Source organism: Patella vulgata, chromosome 5 (assembly GCF_932274485.2).
Source record: "Patella vulgata chromosome 5, xgPatVulg1.2, whole genome shotgun sequence".
NCBI lineage: Eukaryota > Metazoa > Mollusca > Gastropoda > Patellidae > Patella > Patella vulgata.
Genome location: NC_065883.2, coordinates 4635412 through 4651452, shown reverse-complemented (window position 1 = coordinate 4651452; position 16041 = coordinate 4635412). Strand labels below are relative to the sequence as shown.

The window sequence follows — 16041 nt, the reverse complement described above, 5'->3', positions numbered from 1 at the left end:
TATTTTTTTTCATATTCATTAAATGTTCGCTCTGGTCACAGTGTGTCGAGGGATCTAAGAATATTTATAAATATTAAGCTTGTTTGTAAAACGAAGGTATTCGTCAGCGAAGCCGATAAACATTCAAGATTGTAGTATATATCACTTAAATAATGCTAAACACAGGCTCAGATATGGTTACGTGTAAGTAGCTGGGATTTCTATTTGAGACCCATCTGTAGAACCGTAATCTTTTTAGTCTATAGCCCAATACATTATGTCCGGGTAACAATCAATGTTTGTAATTCATTGGTTTTCTCGAAAAGACAAAGTGCTACCACCCCCCCCCCCCCCACACACACACACACCACACCCCTAGAAAAAGGTAGAAAAACAACAAATACAAAAAAAACTTTTTTTTTTCTATTACATTTTTATCCTTACGTATTTATATTACAGCCAATGTTACAATTAAAAGATTACAAATTAAACAAAAGTAAACTATGTTTATATTTTTCTACTTACAGGTCAAAAAATAAGGTACATGATCAAAAACAACTGTATAAAACATAATTCCATTAAATGGACTCTCTCTTTATTTGAATATGTGATATCGTAGTTCTACTGTGATATAGAAGTTAGTGCTGTATATAGTGTGATTTTGATGTTTATGCTTAAAATATATTTAGGAAATAGTTGAAAGCTTTGATTTCGAAAAACTTATATATTGCCATAGACTAGACCTTACTGTTAGTTTTTATCCCAAGTTGGCGTGCAAAAGTTACATTTCCACCTCGTCTTCGAAACGAAATTGCATATTCAACTAACCTTAACCCTGCACATAACAGAAGAAGTTACCAAGCATTACTCTCATACCAATACCCATAAAAGTAAAATTACCATATGTTTGATAATGACCAAGGTATTTGTACTAGAAATATTTGTGTAAAGCATAAATAAGTGGGATACATTTTCGTACATATTCTCTTTGAATATGTATATCTAATTGTGTTATGTTCTTGAATAATTTGTTTTGTCTCCTGGTTTATGTATTAGAAGCATGGTGCAGAATAGTATGACGTTAAATCCCATTTCATTTCTATTAGTGGCCACATACTAGGATAAGAACGTAACGCCCCAAAATTTGAAACAGGCTGGCCGGAATTACAAAAATTAAGTTCAAACATTATTCTCCGGGTATAACTCTTCTCATTTGTTGGCTAGAGGCCACGAAACATTTTTTTCAACTTGTGAATTTTTGTCACCCTCCTACCGGCAACACACCCTTAATACAATATATGGAATACATTTGTTAAGATTGGGTTGCCGTATCAAAAGGAAAATATTGATACTACTTTCAGTTACTTTCATGGGCTGTAGCAACAAGCGATTGAAATGAGTTGAAAAACGCCGTTTAGACTGGTCACCATGTATAAAAATTGTAGACCCGTATTTTATGTGTTATATTCATGTATCATTGAATGTATATTATAGTATATTTTATCATATTTCTATACGTGTGTGTATTTCTTGCAATAAAATGAATTCTCAATTGATTGGACAATATACTCCATCTTTGTAAACATGGCAAGGATTGGGTGGGGGGGGTTAGACCATGAAAAATTTATAAAATAAATTCTATTGATTTTGCTGGGAAATTAATAGCTTTTCCTATCGTCCTGTATATTTAATCAGATTTTATTCAGTAGTGTTTTTTAACACAAGATTCCATAAGAATCTCTTCTCAGGCCCCTATATATCCCTTTTTTGGTGCTACATTTCAGAAGATTGTCGACAGAGTGTTTTGGTCTGTGGTATTTTTCGCCACAAAAGTTCCAAAAGTTTTTCAAATCCCATCATCTTAAATTTGGAGTGACCCAAGGAACAGTACTGGGACCGATACATTTCAATCTGTATACATCACCATTATCCCACTTGGATAATAGCTGCTAACAGACAGCGGTGTGTAATGGTGCTCTCCAGATTTTGACCTTTTCTGCGTGTTTAAAGTATAGGTTTGTGAGAAATATTTGCGTGTGAATGCAACCAACTGTAAGGAATCATTTTTAAAAAATCGTTTGGATTTTAAAAGTTATTGTTGAAATATTGTTTCAAATGAAAATAGTATGTTGATCAACTGGTGTAATTGAACTGATGTTAATCCCCATTGTTCTCTTGCACTCATCAAAATACCCATTGTTGTAAAACGAGAGGTGTAAAGGGAACCAACAAAAGATCTTGTTCAAATCACTTTATATCACTAAAGGTTAATCCATATGATTAAATACTCACGTAGTGAGCTTTCAGAACTTAAATCTGTTCATTCATCATTTGACTTTACATATATTTAAGAAAATCAGAAGCAAAAGAGCTGGACGACGAAAACAAAAGCTTATATCTGTTATAAATGGCAACAGACCATAATAATTTAACCCAAATACAGTCAATTGAATATTGTTTGACAAATTCTACTGATTTCAGTGTACTGCATGGTGATTTATCACCCTCCACCCACTGCCACTAATAGATCTTTCAACAGCCAGGTAAGATGCTGGCGCGTTAGCCTGGAGGTCGGGTGTTCGATCCCTGCATTGGCCGAGAAAGTTCATCCAGATTTTCCTGCGTGGTTTCAACTTGTCAGTGATGCAGGACGGAGGGCCTGACTAGGACAGCTGTCTAGTCGTTCGGATGGGACGGAAACCGAGGTCCCGTGTACATATAGGCGTGCACGTAAAAGATCCCTTGGCAGTTGGAATTCGATATAAGAGTAGGCCGCTGCCCGGGCAAAATTTTCCTCATAGCACACTGTATGGCGTATGCCCGTCCTATTAGCCCAGTTTAGGAGCAGGACGTTAAACCCCATTTCATTTCATTTAATTTCATTTCATTTCAGTTTTAATCAGAATTTGCTTTGCTTACATCTAAAGTTGTTCTTCTGTGGGAATCCATACTTAATTTACACATTGACATACCCAGTGATCCTATTGTTGCCCAATATAATGACTTACTTTATTCGTATAATCTGGTTCAGCATGTTAATCGAGCTACACATCTAAAGGGACACATTCTTGATCTAATTATCACCAGGAATGATGACCACCTGAATGACTCAGTGGATGTATTGCCCGATATTATTTCTGACCACCATCCTGTTTATGGAATAATTAATCGAAAGCCAGACGCTGGAACCGATTTACAAGTAACACCGAGAAAAACATAAATTTAGCGGACTTTTCTCCGATCCGTCAGAAAGTTTCAATAGTACACGGATTGGGGATCCATCTAAATTTGTTGAGGATTGTGATGCCTGCATTATCAGTATTGTAGTTTGTACATTCCTTCTACTACTAAAGGCGGTTTAGATGGGGTGGCTATTAAAGCTCTCTTTCGGATAAAAAAAACAAACAAAACGAAATTTCTGAGAGGAACGATTAACTGAAATATACAATAATAATATTTCTGACCACCATCCTGTTTATGGAATAATTAATCGAAAGCCAGACGCTGGAACCGATTTACAAGTAACACCGAGAAAAACATAAATTTAGCGGACTTTTCTCCGATCCGTCAGAAAGTTTCAATAGTACACGGATTGGGGATCCATCTAAATTTGTTGAGGATTGTGATGCCTGCATTATCAATATTGTAGTTTGTACATTCCTTCTACTACTAAAGGCGGTTTAGATGGGGTGGCTATTAAAGCTCTCTTTCGGATAAAAAAAACAAACAAAACGAAATTTCTGAGAGGAACGATTAACTGAAATATACAATAATAATACAATGAATTAAACATAGAAATTATTATAAAAATGATTAAAGGGAGATAACTATAATGAACGTACAGGGAACTGCTGTGATGAACTTATCAAAGACTTGTTTACGAAAGTCTAAATAATTCATCAAAAACTTAAGTAATGGGACTTGTAGCTTGTACATTCCTTCAACTATCTACTAAAGGTGGGTTTAGATGGGGTGGCTATTAATGCGCCCTTTCAGACATAAAAACAAACGAAATTTCTGAGAGGAACGATTAACTGAAATATACAATAATAATACAATGAATTAGACAGAGAAATTATTACAAGAATGATTAAAGGGAGATAACTACAATTAACGTACAGGGAACTGCTGTGGTGAACTTGTCAAAGACTCGTTTGCGAAAGTGTAAATAATTCATCGAAATAAAGGGTACTTGCAAACATTACGACTAAATTAGACTCAATATGACCATGCATCTACGACAGCTAGGTGAAGCCTGCTTTACAATACATAATTTATGAATTCTTTAAATGCAAGAAATAAAGAACTTTCTAACTTTATATAGTAATTAAATATATGACACTAGTTACCAGATTTGTTATCCACCATAGCTAAACATATAGGCAAAATATAGCCCTGGGGGCTGGGCATGCACCCCAAACGATAGGGATGTTCCTTAGGGTACAAAGAATAAGTATGAAAAGTTTCAATATGATACGTTAAGAAATGCAGCCTGTAGATGACAAACAAAGAAATACAAAAAATGGGCGTGGCTCTGCCCTTGGGGGTCGGGCATGCACCAAAAACAATAGGGACCATCCTTAGGGTATAAGGAATAAGTATGTAAAGTTTAAAGATGATCACTTAAGAATTGTGGCCTGTAGGCGACACACACATACAGGCAGATTATGGTTTTGCGGGACCATGACATTTTACATTGTTTTGGGGACCATGGTAACCCCTACTGCAATTAAGCCATAAATAGACTCAGGTACCCCGAAGACGGTAGTGTACCTCCCCGAGGCTATGCTAGAGTCGATATCTTTAGTGGTATGCTAGATATGTGATGTTGGTAAATTGGTGGCGTTAGAGGACCATTCTAAAAAAAGAAACTTTGTATCAAGAAGTAAAGTAGAGAGGGGGGATATGGGGACCAGCATAACACCCACTTGCATATTAAAAGTATTACAACAAAAAGAGGACAAAAGTAACACACTCACACCAGTAAATTAATGGGGTAGGAGGACCATTCTAAAAATAGAAACTGTGTATCAAGAAGTAAAGTTGAGAGGAGGGATATGGGGACCAACATAACACCCACTTGCATATTAAAAGTATTACAACAAAAAGAGGACCAAATGAACACACTCACACCAGTAAATATTAGTAAAATCTGAGGACCTTTATTTTCACACACGTTCAGTTTTTTCACTGGATTCAGAGACCAGTTGAGTGTTTCAAGTTTAGTAGAAACTTATTAGATCTGAGGACCTTCCATTACACATGTTCAATATTTTAAAGTGTTCAGAGACCACTTGGGTGTTTCAAGTAAATATTAGTAGATCTGAGGACCACCAAACACTCATAATAATTAAGTACTTTAAATAGATAAAAAAAAACACTTGTTTAATTACAGGAAAGAGAGAACAAGGCATTGGTTGTCCCCCCTTAGACCACAAAACTCAGTTTTTCCAAAAATGAGTGTTTCAAGTAGATCTGAAGACCACCAAACACTAATAACTATTCCTTTCATTAAATAAAATGTTACTTGTTAGGCCCCCATATGCGTGTTTTTCCCTCCACAACTACAACTTTCAATTGTTTTTGCAAAAATGCACATACCACTAATAGTTAAAAGGGCAAATTTCCCTCATAGCACCCGGCTAGGTGTATTGCCCCATCTTCATTACCGGGTACGGTACAGAAAAGTAGGATGTTAAAACCCTGTTTCGTTTCAATTATAATAGGCAGGAGAGGTCGGGTGGTACCCTCCATTATATATATCTGTGCCTTTGTTTTATTAAAAATAATATAAATCCAATCTCTCACTGGCTCTCATTACGTGATCTCTTATCCGACCTACTCTCAGGAGTTTTGAGCAAAGGTAGATACCTTACTTGAATGAACATCAATTCTAATGAGGACGGGATGTAAAGACCAGCATTTGACTGTTACATACTGAGAATACCATAACAAAAGGTATCACACATGCGTCTCACAACAAGGTAAATCTCGCAGAAGGTCAGGAATGGGACAACATTCAGTTGCGTATTGAGGGGTGTGGGAGTGGGATGGGTCGGGGAGTGGGATGGCCCTGTGGTCTAGACTGTCAATCTAGCTGGTTGGTCATCTCCGGCTTGCAGTTGTGGGTTCGATCCCTGGTGTGAGTAAATAGAGATAGGGGTGCCGCCTTGGGTTCACTCTGGGTAGTCAAGTTTCCTCCCACAGCAAAGACATGTGCACATGAGTTAAATTTGATAACATAAAGGTACCACAGAACTGTCCCAAAACGACCCAGTTGGTGTTGAGTGGGCATAAAACCCCATTTCATTTCAATTCAGTTGCATATTGAAAATATGAAAACAAACAGGACTAACTTCTGAATATCTAACTGTATTTTATTAAAGATTTAATCCATAATTGAAGCTATTTTACAAATACGAAAATGATTGAATTTTCCTGATCATATAGGCAGATAATGACAAAATAGAAGTGTACAATATGGTTTATCTCCTTAAGGAAACCCAACTTTCTAGTAACCCAACAAACATTTTTCAAGAATTAACAGTAACCATGAAGATGAAATCAAAGATTTGAATAACAAAGAAAACAGCACTCCCGGTGTACATTTGAACCAAACATATGAATAATTTGCATTCATATTATGCAAAACTAAATGGCAACAAACAGAAATTAATTCCTCTAATAGAAGCCTTTCTAAACTATTTTTTTTTCTCTATTAGGTTCTTAACTTGGCTTTTTACATGTACCCAGTTACGAGAGCATAAAATACCATGACTAGACTTAATCACTTCTTCGCATTTCTTTTTACCAACACCTGATAACTGTAATTTGCTTATATTATCACTGAAGAATTTTTCAAAGGTAACTCTTTTCAGCTTGGGACCATGACTTATGTGGACATTTCTTCCCACCACCACCTGTAAATATTAAATAGTTAACATAAGACTAAAATCTTTCCATCCACATCTTAATTTTAATCCATTGTGTAAAACATCATAACAAAAATTCTCGATAAGAATGACAATGCTCTAAAAGAACTAAAAAAAAGAAACCCCAAGGAAACCATGGGCGTAAAATTGGTGTGTAACATCTAATCCTCTATTTTGAAGTAGCGATGGGCTTATGTCAAAACAATTCCTTGTACTGATTAAGATGGGTTACATGTAAGCCTTGTTAATTCTGTACACAGTAAGAGCAATACAATATTGATGCCATAACACAATTTACACATTGTGTCATTTTACATTGCGTCGCAAGCACATTATCCACTGAGCCACCACTGACCTCCAAGGGAACAATGGAAGCAGTTAAAGATACGAAAGAACTTCAGCAAATTACCTGGGTTTCTTTTTTCTTTCAAACTGGTATTTGTTGTTTTAGGAATCCCTCTATCCACTGTTAAACAACTTGGCACCTGAGAGGTATGGTTAACTGAAATAATAAATACAATTGCCATAAATATACGATATTTCATTATTTCTCAATCTGAGTCAGATTAAAAATTTACATGACAAGAGGCCTGTTCTTTGCAAAAATTCTTCATATCTATTACCCAACTTATATGTTGATTTATATTTCTATACTCTTGAATACCGTCGTTACTCAAACAACTACTGCATAGTAATTTCAAAGCTACGTAAACAAAATCTTGAACATAAACATGCTGGGGGTGGGGGGGGTGAAATGAAATGAAATATGGGTTTATGTCCAATCAACACCAACGGGGTCATTTTGGAACAATTCTATGATACCTTTATTTTATTCAAATCAGCACATGTGCAGGGCCTTTGTGGGAGGAATTCGGAGTACCCGGAGTAAACCCATTGGGTCGAGAAGGTGCCCCAATCTCCAAACCACATACACTCGCACCAGTGATCAAACCCACAACCACACGCCAGAGGTGACTATCAAGCTAGAGGTTGAAGCGCAACAATCTACACCACCAGATCATCCTAGCCCCCCGGTTTGGGTAGGAGCATAATTTGCAAGGTGAAAGGCTTGTTGTGGGAGGAGCCACAGGCGTGACACTGAGTTGGTCTTGTAATACCTTGTGTTCATCGGGTAAAAGCTGAACTGTTGCTTTAAATAAAAGAGGTACAAAATAAATATTTAAGATGGGTTCCTGCGTACAAACTGGGTGATTTAATGGTATATATAATTTTATGATAATCAAATAATAATTGACACTTTTATAGACCAAAACCTATATCTCTGCAACCGAAAAAATTAGAAACCATTTTGTGATATCTGTATGGTCATATGGGTTTTTGCCCAAATGTCGTCATTTTCAGTGACAGTGAAAATGTTAAATTGGACTGACCTAGTCAAAGGTGGCATGAGGCATCACATGGTAACAAAAATTGAAAATCGAACGATAATTGACTCTTTTACATGCAAAATAACGTGAAAAGTGACGCATGCAAAATTGCCTATTTCTTTGCAACTGCGCATATTACAATCTAATTTTGACATACATTGTCCTCGTATGGATTAATGCTACAAAATTATGAAAGTTGCGTAGAAATAATCTAAAATATGAAGACGATGAATGGGTTGTAAACAGCTGATTTTTACTACTTTTTTCAACCTTAAATCCAAATGGCGCAAATACAAAACTGATATTAAAAAAAACCCAAAAAACTAAGCCCGACATATTTTGCGCCTGTAGTAGGAGGATTCATCTTCATTGATAAGATTTGTAGAAATCAAGATTTTTCCTTAGGAAAAGACCTCCTGACCCGCCAAAATTTAAATTTTAGGCAAAATTACGTCACTTCCGGTGCCGACAGAATACTTTATAGGTAGAAACAAGTTGAGAATTTGCACCAAGGAGTATATGAGCTTTTGTTTTATACAAATCAGGCAATAAATAATTAATTTAGAACCCATAAACTGTAATAAAAATGCGAAAAGTCTTAAAAAGTGATCCTGACAAAATTGGTTATTTCTTTGCAAAAAAAGATGTTAGAGGCTATTTTTTGACATATTTATGATCGTATTGATCCAATCTATATTTCCACTGAAATGAAATATCATAATGATAAACGAATACTAAATATAACTCACTTCAAAAAAAATATTTGTTTTGAAGGCTAAAATACAGTTTTTGCTAAAATGACATTACTTCCGGTGTGAATGAAAATGTTAAATTAGTTTTAGGAAATCAGAAATGGCATAAGGCATCACATGGTGAAAATTTTATGAAAATCGAATAATATTTGACACTGTTATAGACCAAAAACCTTGAAACGTGACTCGTAGAAAATCGTCTATTTCTCTGAAACCTTACAAGTTAGAACCCATTTTGTGGTATCTATATGGTCGTATGGGTTCATTCTATTTGTTGATTGAAATTAAATATCATACTTTTAAACAAATAACATACATGTATATGACTCATTTGAAAAAAATATCGGTTTTGAAGGCTAAAATTCAGTTTTTGCTCAAATGACCTCACTTCCGGTGACAGTAAATGTGTTAAAATGATTTAATCTAGTCAAATGTGGCATTCGGCATCAAATGGTGAAAGAAAATTGAAAATTGAATAATAATTGATTCTTGAACAGGCAAAATAGCACGAAATGTGACTCATGCCAAATGGCCTATTTCTCGAAAACTGCTGATATTACAAACTAATTTTGACATACATTCTCTTTGTATGGGTTATTGCTACGAGGTTATGAAAGTTACGATGAAATATGAAGACGGTGGACGGGTTGTAAATAGCTTAATTTTACACCTTTTTTTCACCTTTTAATCGAAATAGCCGGAAAACGAAATCGAAATTAAAAAAACTGAGTCCGATGATTTGTGCGCCTTTGCATGGCGTATACTTTTGGTAATATCAAATTTTAAAAAAATAAGATTTGCTTTCAAAAAGTTGTACCGAACTGTCAAAATCTGTCCAAATTGTAGTTTTTGCTGATTTTACTTCACTTCCGGTGCCGACACAAATCTTTACCGGTAACCAAAAAAATGACATTTTGGACCACGCAGCATATGAACTTTCTTTTGTACAAATCGAATAATAAAGAATTAATCTAGGACTGAAAAACTGAATTAGCCAATTGCGGCCAAGGAAAATTACGGACACAAAAAATGTTGACATTTTTAGTCAAATCGGATAACTCTTCAACCCTGGTTAAAATGCCATATAAAAATATTCAGAAATAAAAAGGTTTTTTGTAAAATTTTAAATTTTCGAAATTTGGCGCTTAATATCTACGAAGATTCGTCGACAATCAAAAATCAAAAGTAGCACAGCTATGTGCCTGGTCTCCGGCTATGCATCATATGTTAAAATTCGATGATTATTGTTAATACTACGGCATTCTTTTACAAAACGACAACTTCGGTGATTTCGGACATTTCGCGTTGTCACAGAATGCCCAAAATAGCTTTAATCGCTAAGTCACACCCACCTTTCCCAATAAAACCGAAGAAATCGTATCGATCCGACATGTAGTTTCTGAGATACAATCAAATTGGAAAAAAAAAAATAATAAGAAGAAGAATAATTTTAACAAAAACAATAGTGTTTCACACAAGCTACACAGTGTGAAACCCTAATTAATCCTTATGTTGACTTACATTGCATCATCAGAATTACAATTAACATCCACAAAGTTGTCCCCAAATCTCTGTTTAAGTTGGACTGGCCATACCCCTCGACATCCAGGCCCACATATACTGGTAATTCTCTGAAGTATTAAATGTAAAAATATTTATGTTTAAATCTACATGTATTGCAGTATGAACAAAGATTATGACTTAATAATTTACATAAAATGAATAACTAAAAACATAAATTGGTTTTATCCATACAGAATATACATGTATGATAATGAAGCTTAACCATAATTGATATTGTAGGCCACTGGTATTTAACCGTAAGCACAGTAGCATTTTGATGTTAATGATACAGAATCGCAGATCACCAAACTGCAGATAATACATGATTTGGGAGAAAAGCAAGAGAAAGTGGAAAATGGGACTTAACATCCCATGCTTGTGCCTATATAGGGGTCTTTAGTAGGGGTCTTTAGCTGTGGGAGGAAACCGGAGGACCCGGAGAAAATACACGCAGTTGGACAGGCTACCCTAGTCCTTGTCTTTTACAAGCTTAGACTCGAAACCATGCTACTTGACTCAATGAGAGATCTTATGATATAAAGCGCTCGCTTTAAACTACTGGACCCCAAACGGGAAAAGCCATGCTAATGTCTTTAGAATGTAATTCTCTTTTTTTTTGCCGTTAGTTAATATCAAAACTTCAATAAACATTGCTTTTGTATTCTATAATATCCTTCTGAATGACAGACAAAATGACCATCGATTAGAGTATATAATTTACAAAACACGTACTATCAGAATGATCTTGACCGTTATTAGCAACCACATCATTACTCATCATTGCGGAACTAGTCACTCTAGTGAAAATACTAAACCCAATATGTTCTTTAAATGGCATTTAGTAACTGGATAGAGTAACAACAAAACACATACTTATGGAATACAGCTACTAGTGTATTTAAGGCGACGTTTCGTAGAGTATTCTCTCAACGTTATCAAGCTAATAACGTTGAGAGAATACTCTACGAAACGTCGCAGCTTGATAACGTTGAGAGAATACTCTACGAAACGTCGCCTTAAATACACTAGTAGCTGTTTTCCATAAGTATGTGTTTTGTTGTTAAACCCAATATGTCATTGTCATGTTTTACAAATTACATGTAGTCTCTTACCTTTAATATTCGTCATTAAAGTAGCTAAATCTCTAACTCAATACCATCCAAAATCTTCGACATTAAAAACATGATTTATTTGTCGGTTTAAATCAACATAATTGATGTTGTGATCTTACCGGGAAAAGATGGCCTTCTGATATCCAATATTTAAGACAAAATAAACATTTTACAATTTAGCGCTACTTTTAGCTAATACTTTTTAGCGCTATTTGTAATAAGGGACTCGCAAAACGCGGCTAGGCATATTCCACAAGTCATGTCAAATGGTGACGCTACATGTATATTCTTATCTGGAGAGCATGCCCAATAAATACTATCGGCGTAGGTTGGAATAACCAGTCGCTAGAGATTGAAATTCGATTGAGAATACTGGCGTATTTCACCGAACCTAATTGATTAGAAATTACAGTAAAAACAAAAACGATTGAATGTTAATCAATTTATATACATTCATATTTCATTATTGTATGCATTGCAACCCATTTGTGTCAATTTCTAGGTCCCAAATATTAGCGACTTAGCTCCTTTAAGCAGAAACATAACGATGCCAGTGGTATGCTAACAAAACTGTTCATACTGTAAACAAAATACATAATTTAAAGGGGCAAAATCGCTAATATTTGGGATCTAAAAATTGACACAAATGGGTCGCATTGTATATAATAATGTACGGTAATATGAATGTATGTAAACTGATTTACATTCAATTGTTTCCGTTTTTACTCTAATTTCAAAGCAGTTATGTTCGGCGAAATACGCCAGAAGTCTCAATCCAATGGCCATCTCTAACGTCTGGTTATTCCAGTCTACATCGATAGTATTTATTGCGCATGTTCTCCAGATAAGAATATGGGGTCACCGTTTGACATGACTTGTGGAATATGTCTAGCCTCGTTCTTCGAGTCGCTTAATGTTTATTTTGTCATAAATATTGGATATCAGAAGCCCACCTTTTTCTGTTAAGATCACAACACCATTCGTGTTTTCATTGTCGAAGGTTTTGGATGATATTGAGTTAGAGATTTAACTACTTTAAATATAGCGATAATTGCATTTTTTTTAAGTCTTATGTTTAAAATATGTTTAAATAAAGACTTAAAATACATGGCTTCTATATACACAGTCCTACCTTGTTAAAGAATAATCCTAAAAATGGCATCATTATCCCTGTATCTGTTTAACCGCGGATCTTGTGTAGACATAGTTTTCCAGTGAAAAGAAATTATACAATTTCCCATTCGGCAAACCTCGACAGACTCGCCGATATTCTACATCTAGCGCAGAAAAATACCGTAGTGTTGCGCGTGACAATTTCCAAATACCGTCCGCGAATAGAAATTATTTCAAATTTTATGTGAATGTTTTTTTAAGTACTAGAATGATTCCTATGATTGTGTACGTAGTAGATATAGAAATAATTATGTTTTGACTTTCTTAGAAAATATGCAATTATCGCTTTACTTTGGGAAATACAATGACAATGTAGAAATGGTTCCACTACTGATGTACGTCTTCCGCCTTACCGATACATACATAATTGTAGCTAAATGACAATGGTGCACTTTTAATTCTATCTATGTCATGAAATATAAATATTCTATTTCTGAAATAACGATTTTATTTCAGAAATAGGGAAAACATGGGTCAATTTCGATTGCCCATTGGTGCAAGACAAACCTCCGAGACATTTTTAATTTATTTCAACATCACAAGATTTCGTTCTACTGAACACCAGAATATTAGAATATGTTCACCATTCATACAAATACATATATATAGGCCTAGACTCAATCAGTCAATGACTGAATCAATGATACTAGGCCCAAATGATCAGATGATAACTTAAATTAAATGACAAGTTATTGATAGAGTCTACTACGTTGCATATTATGTCGAAAAAGTCGATCCCAATTTTTGTACATGACACCAAGCATAACAGTTAATATGACCAGAACAACAAAAGTGGAAAATGGTCAGCAAAAAAATAACATGAATATTTCTAACTCGACTAAACATGGTGCCTTACCGTGATTGTTGTTGTTTGTTAGTTGTATTTTACGTCCACTTCCACCGAGGTGATTTAAGCTATTATTAATATGGCGGAGATACGCTTACAGTATGCGCATGCGTGATAAATGACGTAACTGAGCTGTGTGAATATGAACTGACATGGGAGGTGATCAGGCTGGAAAACACACCCTTTCACCCAAGGGGTTGGTATTTTACGGTTAACCGAGCACTACCGAGATATTCTAAAAATAAACTCGGCAGGGGGTGGAAAGTAGATGACACAGGTTTCTAAATTCGAGGACCGATTTTGGTCCTCGAAAACCCGATGGTCCGGCAATTGTTGGTGTGCAAGCATACAAGTGTCCCCCAATTCAATGATCTGCCCACACACAGACACACACACATACACGCACCCACAGGCACGCACCCACACACACAGACAGGGGCGACGGCAATATACGTCCACATTATGAATGTGGACGTATAAAAACGATTTTGACCTGGCACTGGATACTAATCTAGCTGTGCACCTAGTACTTTTGGATCTCAGTGCTGCTATTGATACTATAGATCATAGTATTCTATTTCAAAGGCTGGAATGTTTAGTTGGGATCTGTGGTGCCGACTGTCATCGATAAATTCATATCTTCAAGATAAAACGCAACATATGCAAATAATCAGGTCTGTGTCTTTACTTTTTCTGTTATACATATTGGGACCTCTACTTTTTCTCTTATACATTCTTCGAATTGGTCAAATCATAAGAAGGCATGAGGAACTTAACCACGATTTTGCTGATGACACCCGAATAAATGACTACGTTCAGCACAACTAGGATTATATCAGTAGACTAGAGCCTTGTCTTAATAACATTCGAGGCTAAAACTTAACGATGACAAATCCGAATTTCTTGTCATATCAAAATCACAATCCAGTAAATTGTTTTTAAAGCTGATTCCATTCATATCGGTGATTGCTCTATATCTTCAAAGAAGCAGGCTAAGAATCTTGGCTATGTGACCGATGAATTTATGTCCCACATAATAGTATCACACAGAAAATGCATCTTCAAATTAAAGCTATTTCGAAAATACTCTCTAATCTTAATACCGATGCTTGCCAGAGTGTTGTTAGAGCATTGGTAACATTGCACATGGACTATGCCAATTCACTTCTATTGGGATCACCAGAAACAACTTTAACAGACTACAAATAGCGCAAAACAATGTTGCACGTCTCATAACTAGAATACGAAAATTTGATCATATACCAGCTAGGTTACAGAAACTCCACTCTGCTCCCAGTTCGAGCGAGGGTTCAATTTAAAGCTCTTGTAAATGTTTTAAATCAATTCATTCTGACAATGTACCCAGTTATTTAAAAGAACTCTTTGATTGCTATATCCAACCTTCGTTCTGTAGGTGATCGTAGAATCTAAATATAATAAACGTTCTGGTGAATATGCTTTCTCCGTTCTTCGTCAGAGCAGCCAAATGTGGAATGATCTTCCCAAATCTCTTCGAGAGTCACCTTCCATCCAAAGCTTTAAGACCAACTTAATAATATTTATTTCGAACTAACAATAATGATAATAATTTGATTCTCAAATTCAGACTTGAATTTCACTTTATGCGGACGTCACCCAACTGTATATAAGATCCCAACAGTTTTAATATCGAAAAATGTATAGATGATAATAAACGCTGGATTTCACAGAATTTCCTTAACCTTAACGATGAGAAAACAGAATACTTGGTAATTGTCCAAAAACACGTTCTCTCAAAGCTAGATGATGATCTTTCTATCTGTTTTGCAGTAATCCATCACTATATCTACTGCAGCCCTAAACATTGGTGCAATCTTCGATTTCAACTTGCATATGGAGTTATAAATTAACACTGTATGAACAGAAGGCTACTTTCATTTGAGCAATATTGCCAAAAATAGGAAGTTTATTACAATAGATGGAACAAAAACCCTGATAAAAGTCCTAGTTATCCATACACTAGATAAATTGAATTCACTGCAGTCGGGCGTTTCGAATAAAGCATTGGACAAACTGGAAAAATCAGCTGCTCGTCTCATCTCAAGTTGTTCTAAATACTGTTTAATCTCCATTGGCTCCAAGTAACGCATAGAATTGAATACAAAATTCTACTTTTCAACTTTATTGATAATAGCAATGGATGCGAATCAGAAAACGCTCATTTCAAGATAATGATGCCATTTCAATTATTATTTGAAAAATATGGCGCGTCTACTATATTGGTCGCAACGATTATCAGCGAGAGAGAATGGTCTT

At 35.4% G+C, this 16041-nt stretch overlaps 1 long non-coding RNA gene across 3 annotated transcripts; it reads right to left on the bottom strand.

Moving 5' to 3' along the window:
* Nucleotides 1–6392: 6392 nt before the first annotated feature.
* LOC130012962 (uncharacterized) lies at nucleotides 6393–12922 on the bottom strand. 3 transcript variants are annotated; one of them, XR_008788202.1, is made up of 4 exons: nucleotides 11727–11854; nucleotides 10573–10682; nucleotides 7321–7413; nucleotides 6393–6899 (listed from the first exon to the last, which is right to left on the bottom strand). It is a non-coding gene; the product is annotated as an uncharacterized LOC130012962 (long non-coding RNA). The 3 variants fall into 3 exon arrangements; XR_008788201.1 differs by lacking the exon at nucleotides 11727–11854 and adding an exon at nucleotides 12859–12922 and having other exon boundaries at nucleotides 6394–6899; XR_008788200.1 differs by lacking the exon at nucleotides 11727–11854 and adding an exon at nucleotides 11347–11502 and having other exon boundaries at nucleotides 6394–6899.
* Nucleotides 12923–16041: the final 3119 nt, after the last annotated feature.